The following is a 17,353-nucleotide window of genomic DNA, read 5'->3' on the forward strand; positions in this document are numbered from 1 at the left end:
TTCATAACCTACCAATGCTTGGTATTTCCCTAACATGATGTAAATATTACCAATGATATGCAATTGTGAATGTATATGCTTAATTGTACAAACAAAATGCATGCACATGTAAACCTTGCCTCACCTAATTGGTCTCATAAATATATGCATGTCACCTCACTTACAGTTCACAAAACACAATCACCTTGCAAAAGTTCACATTCTATGCACAAAGTGGGCTTTCTTGTACTTTGCACCGAATGCACCTGAGACCAATTACCAATCTTCTCAAATGTGGTATGAATTAAAAACACTACAGCCTCGATAAAGACCCTCGTGGGGTTGAAACATGTGTCAGCACGTCGAGCAACAATAAAGACCCAATGATAAAAACGTGGAGCGAGAGTGCTCTTTCTTTATTTATTGTGACTCATCATTGTCAAGTATCTGAGACTACTCATAAACCTGATACGCAGCGCCGACCACACCAGATTCCCACAACAACTGGGACAGTGCAACTAAAATAAAAGTAGGACTAACTCTTGAAAGTGGCTGCCAAGGCACCACACTTCAGTAGCTGTTGGAGGATAAGGGGGTTTAAGTGGTATTGTTAAAATAAAGACATATAATTAATGTATCACTAATTTATTGGAAACGAACACTATCTTAAGTTGTAAAATGTAGCTTGTTAGACTTCTTACCAAAAACCGGGACTGCTGCAGTTTCCAATGGAAACATAAACTTGACAAAGGGGGACAGAGCTCAAAATTCCGGGACAGTGCCGCTAAAACCGGGACATCGGGTCACCATGACTTAGGCGAGTCCTGCCAATGAATTTTGGCCATTTGTACAGGGCCATTTTGCTGCGTAAATTGAGGAAAACGCTCCCTGCCATGTAGCATTTACAAGGATGCCTATGGGGTCCTCCTCCTTTTTGCTGGTGCATAAAGCCCACATACCCGATAGGGATCCACAGCATTTGCGCAGGCATGAAAATCCATGCTGGTGCAAATGCTGGGAGAAGGGAGCAATGGAAATTCAAGTTGCGTTCTGCCTCTCCTCTCCGCCATACACATGATTGAAAATGGGGCGTGGCGTGGATAGAAGGGGTAAACGCTTTTACGCCTTCCATTTACATTATGCCCCTCACGAAAATCAGTTGCAAAGCTTCTTTTGAGCACCTGGGGACCAATTCTGTTGGTGACGGTGCGCGGTACAAATACATTTAACATTAACATCGAAATAGGTATTTATAGCTTTTTTTAAAAAAAAAAGTCTTTAATTCACGTATATGTGCACTATAAAATCAGCCTGGTTTTTCATCAGCATGGTAAAAGGTATATTTCCCACATGGAAATTATATGCATGTGCACAGATCACGTGCAAAACCTGGCATCCCCGTTTGACTAAACTTGTGCATTCGCAGGCAATGCCATGTATCCCTTTGTTCCTCTTTCTTCTCATCTCTCAGAGTTGCGAGCAATTCGATGCAAACTCCCCCTTGGTATTGCGCACTAGGCAAATAACAGGACACTGATCCTATTGTGCACTAATGACTGGAGTTCTGCACTGTGGGCACGTGCTGGCAGAAGCTGTTGAGTAAAATGGCAGATCTGCGGAGGGTAGCCTGGGTGAGAGCCACCGATAGCGATAGGAGAGGTGCGTTGACAAAGCTGTGGGCGCCTCCCAGAGAGGAATGAGTAAGCTGACACTGACAAAGCAGTGTGTGGGCAGCACTGGAAATTGAGGGATTAGCGCTGTGTGTCCCCGGATCCAAGCAATGCAATAGCTGGGGGGCGGTGTCCGGTCAAATGTTCGAATCAAAAAGGTCGAATGACAAAAGGGTCGAGTCAAAACGACCGAAAACAAAGGGTCACATTTTTTTTTTAAATGTATATATTTTTTTCTTGCTTTAGTATATGATATGATATGATAGTTTATTTATATAGCGCCTATACACAATGTGTTTCAAAGCGCTTCAAGGCAAGGGAGGGAACAAGGGAAAAAACAATGACATTCTTACAGGCCATGAACAGTAAGGATGTGAAATTAACTATCGTACTCGGCCTGATGACATTTCAGATAGTGCAAGAGCTAAAACATAGATAAGGAAGGGAGGGGGAGAGTGGGAAGGAAATGGAAACAGACAGGCGACTACCGTACTAGGCCTGACGACATTTCTGGTAGAGCCGGAAAAAAAACAAGAGGTGAGGGAGAGGGGTGCAGAAAGGTAGGGGAGGAACAAAACAAGCGACTATCATATTAGGCCTGACGACATTTCAGATAGTGCTGGAGGGGGGTTGGGGAGGAAAAAACCAGTAAGGGGAGGGAGGAGGAGACAGACAAGGTTGCTATCATACTAGGTCCAGGGACAATTCTGATAGAGTAAGTGCATAGAAGAAAGTAAGGGGAGGAGATAGGAACAGGGAGAAGGGAAAGGAGGAGAGAACAGAGAGTTAGCAGTCAAAAGAGCTGAAGAAGCAAGAGGGGAGAGTGAATACAATTGCAGAAGTCAGTAGTAACACAAAATGTTGCAAGCCAGGATACAAGATGAAGATGGGAACAGCATGATTCAGGGCCACCATGAGTACAAGATGCAAAAGAAGTTCAGCATGAGAGTTGAGAAAGGGTGACGCACCATGAATGAAGTCCATAAAAGTCAAATCCAGCTTTGTCCACAAGACGGTGATGGTGAAACCAGAATGTATCAGGACAGACTCCTGCAGAAGTAGGCTTGAGTGGGGTGAGGGGGGAGTAGGGTAGAAGAATCAAGCAAAACAGACAACATCTGTGTGCGAGAATGGGGGGCACATGGGAACATCATGGGGGGACCAGAGGGAGTAACACATGTTGGTGCATTCCTACCTGCTGTCTGAGCAGGGGGTCGGGCCCTGGGTCCTCCTGGTCCAAACAGGAATTCCCCTTTTCTCCGTCTGCCCTTCGCTTAGGACGCCCGGGCGAGAGACGCCCTTGATCTAATTGTTAGGAGCAGGAAGGAAGAGGCAGGGCTAAGAAGGTGGGTGGTGCTTGCTAAGTGGTGAAAAAGAGCATCAAACAGGAGGGCACCAGGTGGGCGGGGCTTGCTGAGTGGTGAAAAAGAGCAGCAAACAGGAAGGCACCAGGTAGGCGGGGCTTAGGCCAGGTGACCTAGATCCACTTGCACCTGCTCCCTATCTGCAAAGGAAAGAGGCTGGAGGGCTCCTTAAGTAGGAAAAAGGAGCAGCAAACAGGAAGGCACCAGGTGGACGGGCTTGCTGAGTGGTGAAAAAGAGCGGCAAACAGGAAGGAACCAGGTGGGCGGGGCTTGCTAAGTGGTGAAAAAGAGCAGCAAACAGGAAGGCACCAGGTGGGCAGGGCTTGCTAAGTGGTGAAAGAGAGTGGCAAACAGGAAGGCACCAGGTGGGCGGGGCTTAGGCCATGTGACCTAGATCCACTTGCACCTGCTCCCCATCTGTAAAGGAAAAGAGGCTGGAGGGCTCCTTAAGTAGGGAAAACGAGCGGCAAACAGGAAGGCACCAGGTGGGCGGGGCTTGCTAAGTGGTGAAAAAGAGCAGTAGGCAGGAAGGCACCAGGTGGGCGGGGCTTAGGCCAGGTGACCTAGATCCACTTGCACCTGCTGCATGTATAATATTCGACCTTTTTTTTGGTCGTTTTGATTCGACCCTTTTGTCATTCGACCTTTTTGATTCGAACATTTGACCTATAACCCTGGGGGGCCCCCATGTCAGCATTCAGGGGGAATTGGAAGAACTGCTCACAGCACATGAATTGCAGGGGAGCGTTTAGTTACGTTGTCTGTCTTAGTACAGCAAAATCCGGAAGTGACTGAAGTGCATCGGCATAGCGGGGAGGTCCCCATTGGTCGCCCCCACCTCCTGTGGCTAGAATATCACACACACACATCATGGAATAACAACAGACAACTTTTGTAAGGTATTTGGAATATACAAGGTCACAGTTTATTTGGAGCAAACAATAAACTTGGGACAGTCCCAGCCACACATTACATTACACTCAGGTAAGGGTGAACCGTGTCACCCTACCTGCCAAAGGCACAAGCTGAACATGCTCTGGCTACTACCAGGCCAACACCTGTTACTACCAGTAGGACACTTTGGAGCACTGACAAGGAGTCAGTGCACGTCAATGGATTTGGCTCAAGTCCGGCCAATCCTGAGCCGCTGCCGCTGAAGCTGCAGCGTGAAACTCCCTTATTGGCTAGGACCGCCCCGATACTCCGCCTGTAACAGAAAATAGGAAAATTAGACACAACATACCACAACACATTACCATTATACTGTATCTATTCTTTGTACTTACTACTATGTCTACCAGACTCTTATGGTGATACGAACACCTCACCATGTCATAGAAACCATTTTTACTGCATTAAACTCACGCTACTATTCACTCCACTACTTAACTCTTTTCCCAATTGAGTTGATTACTTCCAAAAAACAGGGTGTGGGTGGAGATCAAGAAGGGCGGGAGCTGCAGGATAAAGAGACTGACTGCCTGCCGCTCCCGCCTTATATGCGTCCCACGGGAACCCGACCGGAAGTCAGGCCCTGGGGGACGCCTCTTCTGCCTCACTGGGGAGGAAGAGTAGAGGTTGGCCACTTCCCGGAAGGTGGCAGCCAGAGGGGACAGCCCGCTATGTAGGCTGTCCTTCTAGCACCCCCTGCGTGGGCTGGTCCGCCTCTTAGCGGGGAGATCCCTATTGGTCGCCCCCACCTCCTGTGGCCAGAATATCACACACACACATCATGGAATAACAACAGACAACTTTTGTAAGGTTATTTGGAATATACAAGGTCACAGTTTATTTGGAGCTAACAATAAACTTGAGACGGTCCAAGCCACACATTAAATTACACTCAGGTAAGGGTGAACCGTGTCACCCTACCTGCCAAAGGCACAAGCTGAACACGCTTCTGGTTATTACCAGGCCAACACTGCTTACTACCAGTAGGGCACTTTGGAGCAGTGACAAGGAGTCAATGGATTTGGCTCGAGCCCGGCCAATCCTGAGCCGCTGCTGCCGAAGCTGCAGCGTGAAACTCCCTTATTGGCTAGGACCGCCCTGATACCCCGCCACGCTTTGGGGGTGGCTTTCACTGCCCACCATGCCCCCATACCTTTGCTCCTATTGTCCTAAATCTCTCCTGACCCATTTACTCACACCTTAAACCTCTCATCTACTTCATCCCAACTTCCAAGTCATCCAGTTCTAAGGCCGCTGTCTCCTAAGGCTGTACCATAATTTCACTTAGAAGACACCTGGAGATCAGTCCTGGCAGCAGAAGTGCCCAGCTGCCTGTGGGTGCCACATGCTCCACCTCCGAGGCCCAGCTGCCTGCGGGTGGCATCTACTCCACCTCCGATTCCAATGTTCACTTAGATAATCCCCCCATAATAGGGGGGGCTTGGACTGGGCCATACTGGGCCCACCCTGTAACCTGATTTCACTCTGCTGCTTCTGGAAATCTGCTCCGGCACGATAAGTGCCCCGTAACACTTGCCGGTGGCCGGGGACTACATCATCCCTAGTCCCCGGTGGCCCAAGACTACTCGTCACTGGTACCATTGAAGGCCAATGTGGCCCACCCGACCCTGGCACAGTGTCCAGGTCTGTTAGTCCAGACCCTCAAATGGCACATCTCTGTAATTTCCATTATCAGTGCACTTGCGCCATCATCAGGTCTTACCATATGCGTGTACCTTATGGCAGTGTCACCGGCTTGACCACCTTATGTGGTCATAGTGCTGTATTTGCTGGCCGGACATACCAGTTGTACTTCACTACAATTCTTACCTATCAGTGCATGTTTTATCAGTGCGTGCACGCCATCATCCAAGTCTCCCCATAATACATGTGTCTTGTGGGAATCCCGCATCTTACCAACCCTTGCCCGTTTGCTGTAAGATCTACAAGTTGCTGCATAATTTAAACTCTCAAGGAACGTGCACATCACTGGAAGCCTTACCACGGCATGTACCTTGCCTGAGTATCCACAGCTTACCTTTCCCAACTTAACGGGGCAGTTATGGGACGTTCCTGGCCGTACCCTTTTCTTGCACTTAAGCCACCCTTTCAATTATCAAGGGGGTGCTTATGCCATCACCCAGTTTTAAGATATGTATGTACATTGTGGGAAGTGTCCAGCTACCAAACCTTTCAAGGTCCCAATGCCGTGTAAATGGCCAGACCCTTAACTTGCGCACAAACCAGAGTTTCAAATTGTCAGGGAACGTAAGCCACCATCAAGTCTTACCATGGCATGTCCCTTGTGGGAGTGTCCCATTGCTTACCAAGCTGTCAGTATCTTTATGCCACGCTCCTGGCAGGGACGTCATTTGGGGGTCGCCAGAGGTCGCATGAGCGACCTCTGCCGATTGGCTGGCGACCTCTGCCAATCTCTTGCGACCTCTGAGGGGGCGTGGCCACCACAGCAAGCACGGTGCCGCATGTGGGTTCCTCCACCTCGCCTTGCGCACAGCAACAGCACGTGTGACTCGTGTGCATCACTGCTGGTTTTCATCCCTCTAGCTCTGAAAGAAGGTAGGCGTGAGAGCAGAACAGAGCGGGAGTGGGTAGTGTGCTCTGCTGGGTGGGTCCTTGTCTCCTTGTCGTGTGGCGTGCTGCTCATGGGTCAGTGCACCTGCCTGCGGCCTGCAGAGCCGTGGCCATCCAGGCAGAACTCACACCGACACCAGCCTCGCACCTTTCTGATTTTGGGGGCTGTCACTCAGGGGTGCTGAGTACATGGGGACTCTGGGGCCCGGTCCCAGGCCCCCATCAGGAGAACTCATTCAGGGCTGAGCCCCATTTGGGGCTGGGCTGGAGAGAAGACGCATTATGTGTCTCTCTCTCCGGCCCGGTCGAGTGTCAGACTCAGCTGAACAACCGTTACCTTGTTGGAATGATGGGGTGCGGGGGAGCTACTTTGCAAGATGACTTTGCAATGCGAGCGCAAGGGTGGCATAGGGCTGGCTTCTGTTGCAGTTAGCGACGAGCCTGGGACTGGAGGCAGGGTTTGCCCAGGCCCAGACTGCTACAATATTGCAGAGTCCCTCCCTGACCCCACACACATGTGAAATCGAGAGATAGTTAGCGCCCAGCCAGGCCAGCCTCAACCACCATTATTTATAAATTAACTCTCTGGAGCTAATGAGCCCTCCTCCAGGGTTGGATTGGCCCTACCGTGGCCGAACAAAATTGACCTTGGATTCTGAATGGGACAGTTTTATGAGCCACCCCTGGGGCCGGTTTTTGTATGCAGCATTCATCAAACAAAGTTTTCCTTTGATGAATGCTGCATGATAAGCAAAGCACTGGCGCAGAGTAGCAGAGTGGCAGACACAGGGCCTAATTCACAGAAGCGTTTTCAAATGGCAAAACACCATTGGCAAATGTTCTGTGAATTGGGCCCATTCCATTCGCTTGCACAGGCCCATGATCTGCCGGCGACGCGGCGCCGCCAGCCAGGATGCAATGCTGGCCTCAAGCACTCTCTCACAGAGTGTCAAAGTAGAACAAAAACAAATGGTGGGGGTGGGGCTGCCCGCCTGTGGCTGGCCCGGATGTGTGAGCTGAGCTGTGTGCTCGTACTTTTTTTTAACTAAATTGCTCTCCTCTGGCTCCTGCGACCGTCTGAGTGTCAGTAATAATGCATGGCCTACCCGGGCCTTGCTAAGTTCCTAATCATTGGCCGAACCTGAGTAAAGTGAAGGAGAAAAAAAGTGTACCGTCTCCTACATTTCCACTTTCAGTCACAAGATGCAGGTCTAGGCAGGTAAGAAGCTTTACTACTTAATGTTTCCAACTTTCCGTGCATGTTTTACGGGCTGAACCCTGTGAGCCCCACAAATTAGCTTTGTAAATATGTTGAAATTGCACTTTAGGCCAGCTTCTATTTCTACAAGCATGAATTCTATTTTTGTTATTTCCAAAAGCATTGAGCGAGGGGTGAGAAAATGTTCAAGAGACTGGGCTAGACTGACAATACAAGCTGAATTGCCTCTAGCCTCTGTGCACACTTGCCCATCACGGCGCATGCTCTCCAATGTGGGCAATTTGACATTCCGCATCAGTGGGTTTACCTTTCGTGCATTGTGCACAGTTAAATGATTGAAATGGATGACCTTATGTGACCTTGTTCCTAAGAGCCACAACAACCGTCACAATAGTGATATGAGGTAACTCGTCATCGGCCAAATGAATACCATTGTGCATGGTGTAGAATGCGCTGCACGTGTGTGCTAGATATTCCAAAGGTACTTCTTGTTGCTTTCTTCTCCATTGGATAGACGCATATTCTCTGTGTTCACAGCGTGCAGCTTGCAGAAAGCCAGGCGATTGATTTGATTAGGCTGTTTGTCCAAACACTTTTTATGCACAGTTCACTTCCCATTAGTATCCCAACTGCTCTCGCAGCTGAAACTACAAGCTAAGCTCCCAATGACGACCATTGGGTATTGATCTGCAGCAGCAAACAGGCGGCTCTCTCGTCCAGATAGCTCAGTGGGTTAAAGTGCCTGCTGCAGAGAGGTCTGTCTTCTTCAGTCTGGTTTGAATACTGGCAGGACAGACACCGCCTTTCTTCATTATTATCCTAAAGAGTTAGTTCCATAGGGTTGTTGGAATTCATAAGCCCCTGATTTCAGGTTGACGTCTCCGCTTTGAAATGTGCAATATTTTACTGCTGCCCTGATAGTGCTGAATGTCGCTACTAGATTGAAATCCGAGCACTCTCTGCTGTCCTGTGTTTTTGTCGTTCTTTCTTCTGTGGGTTTGGTTTCGCCATGTCCCTTGCCTGTATGTAGCAGCCATTGTGCATTGTTTCTGATGTGGGTGGGTGCTTCCCGTGCCTTCATGTCTCCTGTGTGCACGGTCCCTTCTGCCCTGAGTCTTGTCTCGGATGTGTGCATGCATATTCCCCTTGCTTCCAATCTATGCCTTGAACGCACGCCCTGGCTTCTGTTCATAAATGGCGATAGATTTATCTAGCCCATTTCCCGCATGCTTGCCATTCCCCTGGGCTGCAAATGACGGGTGTCGCTATATCACATCAGTGGCACTCCTTTTATCCACCTGCACAGATGAAAAGCTCAGTTTGCCCTGTTGCAACTGAAACCTGTGGCTTTATGCCCAGATCTCTGCAGCAGACGCATTGCCCAGTGAGCTATCTTATTGGCCACACGACCTGCAGCTTGAACCCAGACCCAGGTAATCGGTCCATTAACCCACTGAGCTATCTCTGCAGCTGAAGCTGAGTGCCAGGAACGCAGTTGCCCGATATGGGAGCGGTGGTGTCCCCTGGTGGCTCGTGGTTGTTGTGCTGGTGGGCAGCGTCCCTGTGGCCTGCAGGCTACACATGGTTCTCTGGAGTGAGCACATGTTTGGCCGGCTGTCACCCAAGAGCTGGCCTAACTACAGCTCTCTGCCAGTGAGACCATGTTTGGACCGGTACAACTTGCTGGGATGTGGTCAATTAATGCTGCAGGCAGAAACTGCTTCTGGTCATCACCATCCTGGCCTTGGCTGTGAGCGAGTTGATATCACCCACACACCTCCTCCAGGCTACATGCGTCAGACCTAAGACTTGTGTCTGCACATGTGACACAGTACATGTGTGAATTTTATGTCCATCGGATTGTGTTAGTTCGCTTCTGAATGGGTGGGTCTGTGTGTGTGTACGAACACAGAGGCAAGGGTCTGGGGAAAAACAAGGCCCCATGTTAAGTACCTCGACATGATGCTCCCCTACTCTGCCCCTACAGTGTGATAATAATGGCCAACCTGCATCAGTGCTGCTTGCGGCAGGTGGCAGAGGCTTGAGATGAAAACGGAGTTGGGATTTGTGATGTGCCCTCATGTACTTCGAGGAGGTGGCAGCTGGAGGTCTGTTTACTGCTCAATAGGAAAGGGCAGCTGAGCTCCTGGCTAAGGAGGGGGTTGAGGTTGCGGTGACTGAGAGCATGTGTTTGGAGGTGGGCTGTGGTCCCGCACCTGAAGCCTCCTCCTGCTAAAGTTTATGCTCCACTGGGAAGGCTTCTTCGAGGCATCTCATTGCGCGCTCTCTCTGCTGTGTCTGGAGGACAAAAATGCCACTGTGTTGTAAGATTGGACTGAAGTGGCCCTCAGCCACTGCAACATATCACTATTGTGACGGTTGTTGTTCCACTTAGAGGTGAGTGCTGTGTTTGTTTGCTTAAAGAGTGGGTCCCTGAGGTGGTGCAAGATTTCAAGAGCTGTGAAAACTGTGATTACAGGTGTGTGGTCCTTGGCCGCAATCGTGCGCTCAGCAAATTGCACATTAGTGAGTGATGAGGTTTATGGTAAAAACATATGCTCAAGCTTGATGTTGCTGCCACAAAAGCATCTATTGCTGCTGTGTAATCTATTTTTCCAAAAATGTCACTCTCATTTGAAAGTGTAGGCTGTATGTTAACATATCCTGGCAAAAGTGATGCTAAGTTAGACATGGGATTTCAACACTAGGCATGTCACAGGGGTGTTTGGACATATGACCTCCATACCTACAGTAGCAACAGATCGATTCTTGTATGAAATGTCACAATACAGTGATGTCGTAACCATATTTTTCTTACTGTACTGAGGGATAATGCTTTATGATGCCACTTCCTGTGATGTCACGTGGGGGTGTGGTCAAATGACATCACTTCCTGTGATGTCACACAGGGCGGGCTCACATGACCACTTCCTGTGATGTCACTCTTGGGGGTGTGGCATTGTGATGTCACTTCCGCTACCCCTGGCATTTTGGTGAAATGACGTCCCTGGCTCCTGGCCATATTCCAGGGGCCAGACCAAGGTGGTCCTTAACATCCTCAATTATCTCAATTACCTATGATAATAAATAATCACAAGCTGTTATTCACACTTTTAAATTGCAGTTCAGTTTCTCCAGCTAGCAACCTTAAGGAGAAAAGGACCCATCTCCACGTACATTTAACACCAGGTTGCTATGGGCAGAGCAGCCATACTATGCCTATGTAAGAATGTCTGGCCAGTCAGCATCTGAATGATGTTAAATATTTGCCTGGCATTACTTGAAGACCTGGAATTCCACAATCCCCTCATACCTGAAGGTCAAATGTTAGAACCAACCTACCATAAATGCTGTGGCTCAGAGAACCTCCCCAAAACCACAGTTGAAAAACCAACTAAAAATACTGTTACAGATATGTCAGAAGTGGAATCCGAACCCACACCTCCATAAACCCGCTGTGCTCCAACTTGACAGCAAAGATAAACAGGTTAGCTGCATGCATCTGAAGCTCAGGCCATATTGGCAACTGGCGGCACCGCTACATGGCGAGGGACATAACATCTCCCCAAGGATGCTGTGCACCAGTGGTGCAGGAACTATGCAAACATCTACAGCTAATTCAGCATTAAACGCTAAGGTTCTTTCCTTGGAACTATGCCCAGTGGGGACACCATAAATTGGTGACGTGGAGCATGGAAAAAAGGGGGGGCCGGACATTTTGGCCAATTCCAGATCCTGCTTATCTTTGTCCCAACCTCACCTGGCTGATCTATTGCAGCGGCGGGTAAGTTCTTTGTCAACCCGCAAGTCAATGTGCCCTCGTAAGGAATGCAGAATCTCTCTGTGAAAACCTGGAGAAGCAAATCTCTTTATGATGCTTGGATAATAGTTCAGATGATCCAAGTTAGACAAATTCACCGGGGAGTGTCCCTTGACTTGTAAATCCTTGCTGTACAACCTTGGACTAGTAACCAGGGGGGAGGAGGGGATCCAGCATGAGGCCGGTGATTGTCCTTTATGCTGGCCCCTGCCACCTTCGCACTTAATGCATTTGACCTGCAGATGGCCCCCCCACGTTTTTCACCCTCATGACTGTATTTGCACTTGTGGCCCCAAGTGCAGTTACCTTTGTTGAAGTAACGGCATGTGTTGCCGCCTGTCTTCCGCCCTTCTTGCGCTCCGTGTGTGTTGTGGCTACCAACTCCCAAATCCTGCCGTCCCAGTCCCCAGGGGCTATTGTGAAAGGGCCGACCCCTTCCACCCTGGTCTTTCCTACCGTAACGAGTCCTCTTGACTCCCTTGTAAGAATCAGTCCAAACCGCGCTGGTCCTCTGCTTTCCTCCCATAAAGACCCAACCTTCTAAATCCTTATGGTCCCAGGTCATATCTGGGCAATCCGACATCATTTTCCTAAAACGCCTATCATAATCAATCCACCCTGTGGGCCCATATTGCTTAGCCTCACCGACAATAATCTCCCTATATTTTGCCAAACCTGGCCCGTGCTCAGGGAACTTTTCCATCACTATCACAGAGAATATAGCAAACGCTTTTTCCCAATTAGCAATGCTCTGTCCTGGGTGATTTTTTTCTGCTTCATATTGTTTTCCTTAGTGCTAGGTGTTAAGTGCGGCCTGGCATCCTCTACTGACAGCAGGCAAAGTATGTCAAAATACTCTCTTGACCATACCCGCTCTTTCATGCCCCGGGGGATGTGCCGCTCTGGTTCAAAGTGGCAGCTGAGGGGGTGGGTCCAGGGGTAGCAGAACCATTGATTGCAATGCTAGGTGTGGGTCCTGCAGGACGCTCACAAATGTTCCTTGCCACAGGCGGCATGTCCGCCCTAATGGGCATGCGCCCACATCCCCTGACCATCAACCACATTTCTAAACATCTGTCATTGCCCAGCATTTTCCCGCCGGGGGGCACCACCGCTTGGCTTGCCAGAATAATTTGCACCAGTGTGGGTGTCAGTGCCACGGTTGGCACACCATTACCTACTAGCGAACCCGTCACCTCATCCTCGCTTGAACCCGGGATGCTGTGGACCTCATCAATGGCGTGGAATAGGCCCTGTGCTCCCACCACAGACATACTGGCCTAAAAGATGGGTCAAAAACTGAAAATTAATACACCCAGCGGGCTTCCTGGTGCACTACTGGGGCTGTTTGACCTCTTAACCCTATCAGGTGAACTGTCAGAACATTTACAGGGACAAACATTGGCCTGTACGCCTTACCCACTTTCTTCGTTTTGCGGGAAAGATTACACTCCGTGCTTATGGCTCTGCTCCCTACGAGACCTGCATTTAGTACAGAACATTTCTAGTTAAATAATTTAGTATTTAATGCACTGCACCCCCCTAGGACCATGACACCAACGAAGTCCCTTCACGAGGATTTCACAAATTTGGAGCCAAACCCACACTAGGATCCTTTCAATTATGGGCCACCTTTCCAAAATTAACTTAAGGGTGAGCCATTGAATTCACCAAGAGCGCTGTCTGCATGCTGCCTTGTGTCAGTTCATTTCACAGTACTAAACACGCATAAAAACAGCTAGCAACAAGAAATCGCTCCATAATTCCACAGAAGTACAATATTATCCCTGCACATAGTAAACCTAGGCATGCCTTGAAGGAAGCCCCCCTCTGAATTAGAACATTATTGGGACAAACATTAGCCTGTACACCTTACCCCCTTTCTTCGTTTTGCAGGAAAGATTACACTCCGTGCTTATGGTTTCGCTCACTATGAGACCTGCATTGAGTACAGAAGAAAATGTCTGTTAAATCAATTAGTATTTAAATTTCCCATTAGGGTGAGCCATTGATATCCCCAAGAGCACTGTTTGCATGGTACCCCTGGCCTGCATGCTGACCTGTGTCAGTCAGGAAACTTGCCTCTATTTGTCTTCCCTTATACCTGCCACCCCTTCCTGGGAGAAGTAGGTGTAAATTCAATTAAGCTGTGCTACCTTGTCAGCGGGTGGCACATGAAATGGATCCTTTATCTTCCCTAAACACGTGAAAAAACACCTAAAAACATGAAATCGCTCCATACCTCCAACGCAAATACCATCCTTTCCCTGCACATATTAAAATCAGGCATGCCTTTCCCTGCACGTAGCAGAAAGCACACCTAGTGCGTGAGAAATATAAGTTCAACAAAACAGAAAGTAATGCCTAAACCCCTGGAGTGCGTGACAAATATTTTTCCCCCACACACATTTCCTGCAGCTGTGCTTTGCCGCACCAGCTGGCCAAACCGGATTGCAATAAATAAACATGTGGAGCGCCTACCTTGCAGAAAGCTCCATTCATGCATGAAATGCTTATTACCAGTGCACATTGCAGCACAAGACACGTTCATTACCAACGCCCATAGCCCTTGTTGACGCACATCGCCACACCCCATGAAACCGCACCAGCTGCGACCCTATGGACCTGACGTGCGATGGAAAAACAACAAAGATACAAGTGTTGCAGGATTCGGCTCCGGTTTCCTGCATGGATACCTATCCCTTGAGTGACTGTTCTGCCTGCTAACAGTAATAACAACATGATCACATTTTATAATAGCCAACAATGTCTTAGCTTATCCCCAAGCGGGTTTACCGGTGCACTGATGGGGGTATTGGGCCTCTTACGCTGCCCAAAACGGGAAATAACCCATAACCGCGCCTCGTGGCACCGCATGAAACAGCCGCATATGGAAGTCTATGGACACACGAGCGGTGGGGACCTTAAAATCACGTGATTCCATTTTAATTGTCCAACGATGCCTTAGTGAATAACTCACATGCCTTACCTACTTGTGCCCCCTAAAACATACCCGAGACATAACGCACATTGGATTAGAACTCGGGTCTCCAGCATCGCAAGACCAAAACTTATTATTTAATGCACTGCTGCTGCGTGGCATGCTCAACTTATAACGTGGCCCATACTGCCTAGCAGCAGAATGACCAGTCCAGCACAGTTACCAACGCATACTGCAGCCGCAGCCAACCAAGAAAAAGAACACTCCAGCGTTTGGCGCCGCCATCCCACACCAGGTCATGTACTGCGCCATTAAATTGCAGCACATGCAAAACGAAACCGCACAATTTATATACCACCAGTGCTAGTCATTGGGCCGGCTCTCGGCGGATCCGAGATCCGGCACCAGATGTGGAGCCGGATCTCGGGATTTGGCCAGAGTCAGCCGCCCAAGCCCATGAACCGCGCTGTAAAAAAGAAAAAGAAAAAAAAAGCGTCCGCGACAGCAGCATTTGCCGTTTCCTGCGGCTTTGGCACTGATGTGTAATGCACAATGCTCACTACATGTACAACTGAAAGGAATCGGTTGTACATGTAGCGAGCATTGTGCTTTACACACCAGTGCCAGAGCTGAGTAAAAGGCAATGCTGCCCACGCGGGCGTTTTTTTTTTCTTTCTTTTTTTGGCACAACAAAATGAGCCAGGGCTCATCAAGGGGGTCTGGCCTAACTGCAGGGGTCCTGCGGGCCCGTTAGGCCACGCCCCCATGACGAGCCCCGGCTCAATGGGCTACTGGCACCCCTGCCAGGCAACCTTTTGTAGTGATCAACACCCTCTCCCCATCGGAGGAGAGGGTGTTGATCTCTGCATTTATATTCTATAGGCTTGCCTGGCAGGGGACAGGACCTCGCCTATTCAGCCTTAATGGTGGAGCTGCCCCTTGCCAGCTGGGAAGGGGCAGCGTCACCATTAAGGCTGAAGGGGTGAGGCCCCTGGAAGCTGAGGCCGTTTTCCTGAAGACTGAAACTCCACGAGTTTCAGTCTCCAGGAAAACGGCCTCAGCTTCCAGCGGCCTCACGTTTTCTCCATAATGGTGGCACCGGCCCACGGGCATCTCCTGCTTGAAGGGATGCCTCGCAGGTGCGGCGCCACCATTATGGCTGAAAGGCATTTTTTTCTGGAGCCTGAAGCTTTCGCACACGAGCACATGTCCATCTCGGCAACCCAACCTAGCTTGGCATGATTCTAAGACCTTGTGCCCACCCAGGCTGTACTGAGCAAACACGTGCTAGCGGCGGAATCCGGAAACGAAACAAAACATTATACATTAAAATTGCCAAAGAGAAAACTTAAAAAACACCCCCTGTCTTTTCACCCCAGATTAGTATGACAAAGTAGCCAATACATGATGCAAACCCACGGCCATGGCGCTATAATACTCCATGCGGCACAACAGAAAAGGCACATTAAACAGAAATAGTTAACTATTGCCTGCATAAAGCCACACTTAGAACCGAAGTCCGTCGTGCTTCAGATGTACTGATGCACGCTGCTTGAAAGCAACCCTCCCCCCAAATTGTTTCTTAACAACCAGAAACACCTGCACTGAAGTGACAAAACAATCTGCGCCACACGGACTGATGCTGCATTACCAGTAAAAACAAGCAACCCACACGGTAAATACGGTATAACGAATTCCCACCTGACAAAAGCATTCCCATAATTACACGAAGGGGGGGACATCATTCTCAATGCGGCACAACGTAAAGGCCGCTTTCCGCCCCTTTCAATAAACATTGCCCTCCTGAAGCAAAACATTTCAAGATTAATACATTAATGTGCAGAATGGTAAACTTGTGGGATTTGTGTTTCCCGAAACTCACAAAGCACAGTCTGGAATGACGCGACACGATTGGATGTGCAAACCCATCCCAGCCAATAACTGTACATTTGGTGCGGCGGCCAACGAACATTAAATGCAAATACTCATGCCACCGAGTGGGAAACGTTGGACTCCTCCTTGAGTTTAGGAATTAAAGCCGACCTCGGAGATAGAACAGTCGTCAGGCAGCCGGCTGTACACTTTGCCACTGCACTATATAACCGGCTTCATGCACAAACTTGCACCCTTTCCCATATCAAAGCATTTGTTTGCGCGGCACGGCGGCCGACAAACAACTAAAGAATACAAATAATGGTGACGGATAATTCATTCCCTGTCCCGCAGAGCCGGCGGTCTGCTCAGTCGACGAGAGCAACAGCACAATTGCAGCCAGAAAACCATAAAAACAGTTACCATTTTAAAGATTTCGTATTGCTGGACTGACGTGGCGCGGCGGCCATTAGCCGTCCCATAAACCCAATTTGAAACAAAACGTGCGTAATACCCGTGCGTTGGCACGGTGGCCACAAACCTTTGCAACGCAATCAGTAACATATTCACCGCCTGACCTACTGACAAATTCCACCCTGCAGCGCAGCGTCCATCTAAGCGGTAAAACCCGTAATCCGGCCAGGCTTGGCGAAACCTCTAAATCCTAAACCTAAATCATAGCGCTGCCGGTACGGCGACCGACGAGCGTGCACCCCCCCCCTTTTCCCCATACTCACTGACCCTAGAATGGGATGGCCACCAAACGAAGATGATCAGGAACGCAGGATCAAGAACGGCGGGAGCTGCAGGATAAAGCAGTGTTGCCAACTCCTCAGTGAAGAAAGTAGCTATTGGCTTCCCTAGAAGTCGCCAGAAGTAGCTAGATGACGTCACTACCTAATTGGCATAATTACCTCCTCTTTCCCCCTACGATGTATGGCTTTT

General features: G+C 49.2%; 2 long non-coding RNA genes across 2 annotated transcripts in view; one reads left to right on the forward strand and one right to left on the reverse strand.

Annotated features, from left to right (window-relative positions):
• Positions 1-3,913: 3,913 nt before the first annotated feature.
• Positions 3,914-17,273, reverse strand: LOC138515989 (uncharacterized). The gene is made up of 3 exons (XR_011282195.1): positions 17,150-17,273; positions 13,472-13,534; positions 3,914-4,220 (listed from the first exon to the last, which is right to left on the reverse strand). It is a non-coding gene; the product is annotated as an uncharacterized lncRNA (long non-coding RNA).
• LOC138515990 (uncharacterized) overlaps positions 7,101-17,353 on the forward strand; it is a 36,182-nt gene continuing 25,929 nt past the window's right edge. The window contains exon 1 of the long non-coding RNA XR_011282196.1: positions 7,101-7,775. This is a non-coding gene — a long non-coding RNA (uncharacterized lncRNA). The remainder of the gene's footprint in view (positions 7,776-17,353) is intronic.

Source organism: Ambystoma mexicanum, chromosome 6q (genome assembly GCF_040938575.1).
Source record: "Ambystoma mexicanum isolate Mex_15411 chromosome 6q, UKY_AmexF1_1, whole genome shotgun sequence".
Classification (NCBI taxonomy): domain Eukaryota; kingdom Metazoa; phylum Chordata; class Amphibia; order Caudata; family Ambystomatidae; genus Ambystoma; species Ambystoma mexicanum.